General features: G+C 41.8%; 1 pseudogene across 1 annotated transcript; it reads left to right on the plus strand.

Moving 5' to 3' along the window:
• The first annotated feature begins 6,334 nt into the window (after window positions 1–6,334).
• LOC309662238 (transmembrane protein 216 pseudogene) lies at window positions 6,335–7,326 on the plus strand (annotated as a pseudogene). Its single transcript has 2 exons — window positions 6,335–6,386; window positions 6,505–7,326. The product of its transcript is annotated as a transmembrane protein 216 pseudogene (transcript).
• The last annotated feature ends 1,367 nt before the right edge of the window (window positions 7,327–8,693 follow it).

The raw sequence follows: 8,693 nt of genomic DNA on the forward strand, positions 1-8,693 counted from the left end.
GACAAAATACAATTTTATGTTTAAATTGGAAGAACAAAAGGCTGTTGATGAATTGTGATATTATTTGGTATTGAAGAGTAACACAGATATAATTAAAGTCTTTCAACCCAATGTTTAATCCAGAGAGATCTTTTCAGAAAGTCAGGCAGTATTTATCTCATACAAGCAACCCTGGTTTATGCAGCTCATTTATATGACAGCTGTTATGACCATGATATCTAGACCCAGGGCCAGAAACACAGTCCCACATTGAATCTTTCAATACCCATGGGATGAAGGAGCGAGTATGCATACAGAGAGGAGAATAATATCCTACATTTGCATAGAGCTTTTTTCTTCTTTCAAAATACTTTCACATCTATGAGAACACGAAATGGTGTTGTTTACTAAAGTTCATTGTTAATTTTTTTTTTTCCTGATGATCATTTGGCCACCATCCTGTAGACTGTGCTGTTGAACTAAGTTTAAGAATCTTAAGGTCAAAAAGGACGTTTGGTGATCTTTTGGTCTGGGGCACAAACTGTGAGAAGATCTAGAGTTCTTCCTTAAAATGCATATACCCCTTGGAAGACACATGTTCCTAGGTAACAGCTTAAAATGTGATTGTTCACATATTAACATGGATTTGTTGGCAGTTACCTGAAAAGAGAGAGAAGAGTTTTAAGGTGGTAAAGGAAGTTATCTAGAAGAGGAAGATGCCTCCAGAAGGGGAGCGAGCATCCATGAGGCTGCCAGAGACAAAGTCCATCTCTCCAACTCCAACCTCATCTGTTACCAGCCTTTCCCACAAAACTGCATGAGGATTGTTTTCTTAATTTCTCTTTCTGATAGTTTGTTATTAGTGTATTGAAACACAACAGATTTCTGTATATTTTATATCTTGCAACTTTACTGAATTCATTTGGTGACACAAATAAATGGAAAGATATACTGTGCTCATGTATTGAAAGAATATTGTTAAAATTTCTGTACCGCCCAAAGCAATCTACAGATTCAATATGATCCTTATCAAAATACCCATGGCATCACAGAACTAGAACAAAATAATTCTAAAATTTGTGTGGGACCACAAAAGACTCCAAATAGCCAAAGCAATCTTGAGAAAGAAAAACAAAGCTGGAGGCATCATGCTCCCTGATTTCAAAGTATATCACAAAACTATAGTAATCAAAATAGTGTAATACTGGCACAAAAACAGACACATAGATCAATGCAACAGAATAGAAAGCCCAGAAATAAACCCATGTTTATATAGTCAATTAATCTATGACAAAGGAGGCAAGAATAAACAATGATGAAATGAGAATTTCTTCAATAAATGGTGTTGGGAAAACTGGACAGCTACATACAAAAGAATGAAACTAGACCACTTTTTTACACCAATACAAAAATAAACTCAAAATGGATTAAAGACTTAAATGTAAGACCTGAAACCATATATTTTCCTGGGAGAAAATATAGACAGTATGCTCTTTGATATCAGTCTTAGGAGTATTTTTCTGGATATGTCTCCTCAGGCAAGGGAAACAAAAGCCAAAATAAACAAATAGGACCGTACTGAAAAGCTTTTGCACAGTGAAGGAAACCAGCAACAAAACAAAAGGCAGCCTACTGAATGGGAGAAGATAATTGCAGATGATATGACTGATAAGGGGCTAGTATCCAAAATATATAAGGAATTCATACAATTCAATATCAAAAAAACAAATAATTTGATTAAAAAATGGGCAGAGGACCTGAGTAGACATTTTTGCAAAGAAGACATACAGATGGCCAACAGGCATATAAAAAGATGCTCAACATCACCATCAGGGAAATGCAAATCAAAAAGTGAGATATCAGCTCACACCTGTCAGAATGGCTATCGTCAAAAAGACAACAGGGCTTCCCTGGTGGCACAGTGGTTGAGAGTCTGCCTGCTAATGCAGGGGACACGGGTTTGAGCCCTGGTCTGAGAAGATCCCACATGCCGCGGAGCAACTGGGCCCGTGAGCCACAACTACTGAGCCTGCGCGTCTGGAGCCTGTGCTCCGCAACAAGAGAGGCCGCAATAATGAGAGGCCCGCGCACCGCGATGAAGAGTGGCCCCCGCTTGCCACAACTAGAGAGAGCCTTGGCACAGAAATGAAGACCCAACACAGCCAAAAATAAATTAATTAATTAATCAATTAAAAAAAAAAAAAAGACAACAAATAGGGAATTCCCTGGTGGTCCAGTGGTTAGGACTTGGCACTTTCACTGCCGTGGCCCAGGTTCAGTCCCTGATCAGGGAACTAAGATCCCACAAGCCATGTGGCATGGTCAAAAAAAAAAAAAAAAAAAGCAAAACAAAAAAACCTAATAATAAGTGTTGGTGAGAATGAACATGGAGAAAAGAGAACTGTTGTGCACTTTTGTTGGTAATGTAAATTGGTACTACTACTATGGAAAACAGTATGGAGTTTCCTCAAAAAATTAAAAATGGAACGGTGATACAAACTAGCAATTCCACTTCCAGGTATTTATACAAGGAAAATGAAAACACTAATTCCAAAAGATATATGCACCCCAATGTTCATTGCAGCATGATTTGCAATAGCCAAGATACAGAAACAATGCATGTGTCCACCAATAGATGAATGGCTAAAAAAGATAGATGGTTACATTTATATATCTCACAATGGAATATTACTCAGCAGTAAAATAAGAATGAAAGCTTGCCATTGGCTACAACATGGATGGACCTAGAGGATATTACATGAAGTGAAATAAGTCAGATGGAGAAAGACAAGTATTGCACGATTTCACTTATATGTAGAATCTAAAAAACAAAACAAATGAGAAAAGATATCAAAAGAGAAACAGACTCATAGATACAATGAAAAATCTGGTGGTTGCCAGAAAGGGGGAGGAGGGTGAGGGGATGGGTGAAATAGGGGAAAAGGATTAAAAGGTACAAACTTCCAATTACAAAATAACTCATGGGTATGTAATGTATGGCAAAGGGATTATAGTCAATAATATTGTAATAACTTTGTATGGTGACAACTGGTAACAAGACTTATCATGATGATTATTTCATAATGTATAAAAATATCAATTCACTATGTGGTACACCTGAAACTAATATAATAATGTATGTCAGTTATACTTCAATTAAAAAAAAAACTGCATTAGTTGCCTCCACTGTCTGCTCACAGGGCCCCTGCACTCTCCTGACAGCACACATCACTCTCAGGTTATTTGTTTGGTCAACACATTAATTCTGTCCCTAGACTCTGCGTTCTTTGGGGTCAGCGACTCGTGTCCCTCACCATTGCTTTCCAGCATTTATGCATATAGTAGAGCCTCAGGAAAGAATTATAGAATGAATGAAAACTTTAATCCATAATTTTATGCCTAGTTGTAATAGTTAAGCTTCTCGATTATGCCATCTTTGTTTTCAAAAGGAATGACTCTGGAGCATGCCAGAAATTGAAATGTTTATCTTTGTTTTAATACTCTAGAAAAGTATCCAATTTCCCTGTGGAACAGTATAAATAACAGATAGGTAACACTTACTGAATGTTTATTGTGTGCTGGGTACTTTTTTATCATTTTATACAGATTAATTTATGTGATTCTCACCATAATCCTCTGAGGTAAATGCTACTATTATTACCATTTTAAAATACAGAAACTGAGGTGCAGAATTTGAGTCTTCCTGCATATAAATTTTGCCTTTCTTGTTGTGAAAAAGGAAAAAGCGCTGAATGACAATGACCAAAGACGTTTTTTCTATTTGCATTTATCAAACTTCAATGTAGACTCAATAAAAATTAAATGCAATTAAAGAAAGACAAAGTGTTCATCCCTGAGGAGCATAGCATAGTGCCTAAGTATATCATTGCATAACAATCTATTAACAAGTTCCTAAAACCCACAAGAACGTGGAGCTGTGTTAGTGATAATATTAAGAAGTGGAGGATCCAAGACGGTGCACAAACTCTGTCCACTAGGTGGCATTAGCGCCTCTACATGAGGGGCGTGGGTGGGAACACGTCTGATCATGCCGTCAGCACCCTTGACGAAAAGATTCAAGTAGTGGTCTTCAGTTTCCGAGGCCCCAGCTTTGCATCCCCGGCGAGCTGAGGAGCTGTCAGACACCCACCAGCGTGGATCGTAGTTCCCCGACCAGGGTTCGAACCCGAGCCCCCTGCATTGGAAGCACGGCGTCTTAACCACTAGACAGCCAGGGAAGTTCCCCAGTTTCAGTTTTAGATGCTAAGGTAAAGAAACTACTATTAGCTATGTGTAAGCTGGTCATTAGAAGAAGAAATGCGGATTTAGCATCTGCAATGAGCTAGTTCCTTCTCTAGGTGCTGCTGTTGCTGCCAATACGGGCAAAGCAGGTACTAGCCTCACCCTCACGAAGCTTGTAATCTAGCTGGGAAGGTAAACATGAAACAAGTAATGACATAAAAGTAGACAATTACAAGTGTGCCAAGTACCAGGTCTTACAGGAATGTGAGACAGGTGGATCTAACCTAGTGGGGGGGGCGGTCAGGGAAGGCTTCCAAGAAGAAGTGATAATGGGAGGTAATCAGGTAATTAGCCAAAAGGAGGGTGGCTAAGCATTCCAAGTGAAAGAAACATCATTTGTATGGACCCCTAAGTGGGCAGGAGCCTGCTCAATTCAAACGACTGAGAAGATTCCAGTGTAGCCGGAGGGGAGAAAGAGTGAGACAGAGGGGCTGGAAGCTGGAGAGGTTGCCTATTGGACAATAAGAAGCGTTAAAGTATTTTAAATAGGAAAGTGACATGATCAGATGTGCATTTTTTAAAAGGTTGTTCTGCCTGAAATGGGGAGGCTGGATTGAGGAGATAACACTGGATGGGGAGAGACCGATGGGGAAGCTTTTATACCGTTTTAGTAAAATGGTGATGGCAGCCTGACCCAGTGCGGCAGGAAGTGTGAGCTCATTGATTAGGTGTGTGAGAGGGAGGAGTCAAGGTTTCTGGCTTAAACAAGAGGATCGATGGTATTGCCGTTTGCCAAGGTAGAGAACATCAGAGAAGCAGCAGTTTTGGAGGAAAGTTCATGTGTTCATTTCAGGATATTTTGAGTTTGAGGCATTTAAAAAATATTCAAGAGGAGCTATTAAGAAAGCACTTACATATGAGGAGCTCAAAAGAAAGACTGTGGTTGTTCACATAGATTTGAGACCATATAACTCAGATTGGGACTTGAACCCATGCACCAGGACTCGAACCGGGCCAAAACCCAGATTGGGACTAGAACCCACAGTCTTTTAACTGAGTTCACACACCTGGTCGCAGGACTTAATGAAGCTCAGGTTCTTGATGTCTCATCACAGAAAGAATTCAGTGAGAGACAAAGTGATGGGTAAGAAGTGGATTTATTTAGAGACGAACACATTCCCCAGACAGAGTGTGGGCCATCTCAGAAGGTGAGAAAGGCACCAAGGTATGGAGTTGTCAGCTTTTTAGGGGTGGGTAACTTCATAGGCTAATGAATGGGAGGAGTATTCCACCTATTTTGGGGAAGGGGTGGGGATTTCCAGAAATTGGGCTATCACCCACTTTTTGACCTTTATGGTCAGCCTTGGAACTGTCATGGTGCCTGTGGGTGTGTCATTTAGCTTGCTGATGTGTTACGATGACCATATACTGAGGCTCAGGGTCTAGGTGGAAGTTGACTTGTCTGCCATCTTGGACCTGTTTTGTTCTAATCAGTTTGTGTTGTGTCCTTGGGCTATATCATTCTTCTAAAGGTTGTGCCCTGCCCTCTTCCCTCCTGTTTCAGATTCAGGTGTTAGCAGCACACACATATAAATAGAAAATGCAATGAGACCTTGTAAGGAGAAAGTCAAGTGTGAGAAAGGAAGATGTCCTGGGATAGAAGTCTAGGGAACCCCACCATTGTCAAGTTGGTAGAGATTAGAAATCAATAGTCAGTAATGAAAACAGAGAAGGAACAGTCACAGGTACAGAAGGAAAACCAGAAGGCCCAGTTCCCCTCCCCCAAAAATGATTATGAAAGAGGAAGCGGTCAATAATATTGAGAGCTACTGAGAAGCAAGGGAAGCTGAGAATTAAAATGTGTTCTTTGGATTTGGGGACAAGGAGGTCACTGGTGACTTTGGTGGGATCAGTTTCTATGGCACACTGAAGGCTGAGGCCAGATTGCAGTGAGTTGAAAAGTTGAATGTGGGGTAAGGAAATGGTGATAATTACACTAAAAATGTAATCCAATTGATTGGACCCTAGCCTGGGTCCTAGCCTGGGCTGAGACCCCTTGTCTCTGCCAGGGAGTTTCTTTTTCCAATCGATTTGTGCAGCCAATAACGAAACGATGCTGAGACTGGAACAGCACAAGCTTTATTCAATGACCAAAGAATGGAGAAGTGGGAACCTGGTTTGCAAATCAATTTCTCAACCCAGTTTGGGCGGAGACACCAAATACAGTATATAGGAGGGTCAAAATAAAAAGGAGGAGGACTGAAGATGTCACCATGAGGTGAGATTCTGAAGGTAAATGGTTGTCCTCCACCCCCCTGGAAATCCTGTTCTTTCTGAACGGGTGGTATTATGCTACCTATTTTCTGCTGGAACTCTTCATATTTCTGTATAAAGCTCTGACTTTTGTATTGGCAGGTCTCCTGCTACCATATCCAACAGCCAATCTAGTACTGGATGTGGTGATACTCTTCCTTTAGCTTGGAATTGAAGTAACTCAACTATTTTTTGGTACAAAGGGAAACCTCTGCCAACGAAAGATGCCACTTGGTATTAGTGTGGCCTTGACCTTCCCGTCTGCCATGATGGCCTCCTATTACCTGCTGCTGCAGACCTACGTGCTCCGCCGGGAAGCCATCATGAACGGCATCTTGCTCTTCTTCTCTGGCTCAGAGTTGCTGCTTGAGGTGCTCACCCCGGCTGCTTTCTCCAGTATGGACAGGATTTGAAGTACAAAAATTTCAGCCAGCAGCCCTCACAGGCTGAGAACGCACATACCTCTGGTACTTTAGCCATACCAGTGAGAAACGGTGGGTCAAGTTGTCCTGGGAAAGGTTGCAGCTTTTCCTCAGCACAGACACCTTGGGGAACAAACCGAGCATAAGGCCACTGGGCACCATCTTCTAAACCAGGATCATCAGCCCAAGAGACTCTTCTACACTCCAGTATAGGGAGGGGCGAAGCCGTCGCCATCCTGGCCCTTCTCAGAACCAATTCCCTTCTGACCTCAAGTTTTCCTCTTTGATCACCGTGGCCAGAGCATCTTGTGTGGACCGTGTAGGCTCCTTGGGCTTCCAGCAGGACCTGAGCCGCACACTCCCTGTGTATGCGGTGAGCACGGGGCACCTCAGGAGGTTGTGCTTCCAGAGTGATGCAAAAGCCACTCATCCCATTTCTCAGAGACTGAGCTCCAGGACTTTTTCTGGAGCCCATAGTGATAGTTTTCTACTCTCATCATGAAACAAACATTATTTTATAATAAATATGTATTTTCTGTTAAAAAAATAAAATAAAAAGGAGGAAATTGAACAGAGTAGAATATTCATGACTTATCCAAGAACAGGGGTGTGGTTTGGACCTTTCCTTTTCAGTCCTCTTAGGGACTTGTCTAGTTGCTGTCATGGCAATCATCAACTGTCACGGCACTGGTGGGTGTGTCATTTAGCACGCTAATGCATTACAGTGGGTGTGTAATGAGGCCCAAGGTCACTGCAAGTCAAATCTTCCACCATCTTGGGCCTAGTTGTTTCTAACCAGTTCTCGTTTTTTTCTCTTTACAGCTTCCTCCTGAAACTTAGATAAGAGTGATGGGTTTCTATTTCAGGGAGGGGCAGAGGTATGATTCTGGGGCAACAGCCTTGGTAACAAAAACATTTTCTAGAAATTTGGCTGGGAAGGTAAGGTGGAGGGAGGGCTTTTTTAAAGGGGAGAAACATGAGCAGTTTTAAATGCTGATACAACAAAGCCAGTAGAGAGAGAGATGTGGAAAATCTAGGCAAGAGGAAGATTCCTAAGAAGGCAGCAGGGGATAGGATCCAGAACACGGGAGGAAGGACAACTTCCGCATGAGAAGGTCAAGGGTGAGGCAAACTCAGGTATGTTTGCAGACTTGGTAGCCGGAAGTTGGCGTAGCTCCTGTGCAATGCTTGTGATGCCTCTTAAATATAAAGGGTGTCATCTGCTGACAGGGAGTGACGGTGAGGTGAGTTCAGAGGGAAGATTTGAAGTAGTCAAAGTGATAACTAAGCAAGATGAGGACCCAACCAACTGAGGTTGGTGACCACTGACTCACAGTGACACAGGTGGAAGGTATGTGATCTTCTGCAGCTATGTTCATGATGCAGAGTTTACTTGGAGATGATGAACTGTTGGAATCATTCACTCACAAATTTTTCTTGTGTATCTGCTCTGTGCCAGGCCCTCTGCTCTGTGCTAGGTTCTGCTGGGCAGATGTCATACAAGAAAGACTAGGACAAGGTAATTGTGGCTATTAATAAGAGTGTGGTTTAAATGATGGACCACTGAATCTTAGCTATGTAAGAAAGGAAAGACTTTTCCTCTGGCCTCTTACGTCCTGTGGCTGGGCCTGAGAATTAAACTGACAAAAGACAGATGAACAGGAGAAGAGCATACAAGTTTTATTTGGTGGTACTATTTTCATGTGGCACAGGAGACTTCATAGAAAAGAACTGAAG

Source organism: Balaenoptera physalus (genome assembly GCF_965194825.1).
Source record: "Balaenoptera physalus genome assembly, chromosome: 6".
NCBI classification, from domain to species: domain Eukaryota; kingdom Metazoa; phylum Chordata; class Mammalia; order Artiodactyla; family Balaenopteridae; genus Balaenoptera; species Balaenoptera physalus.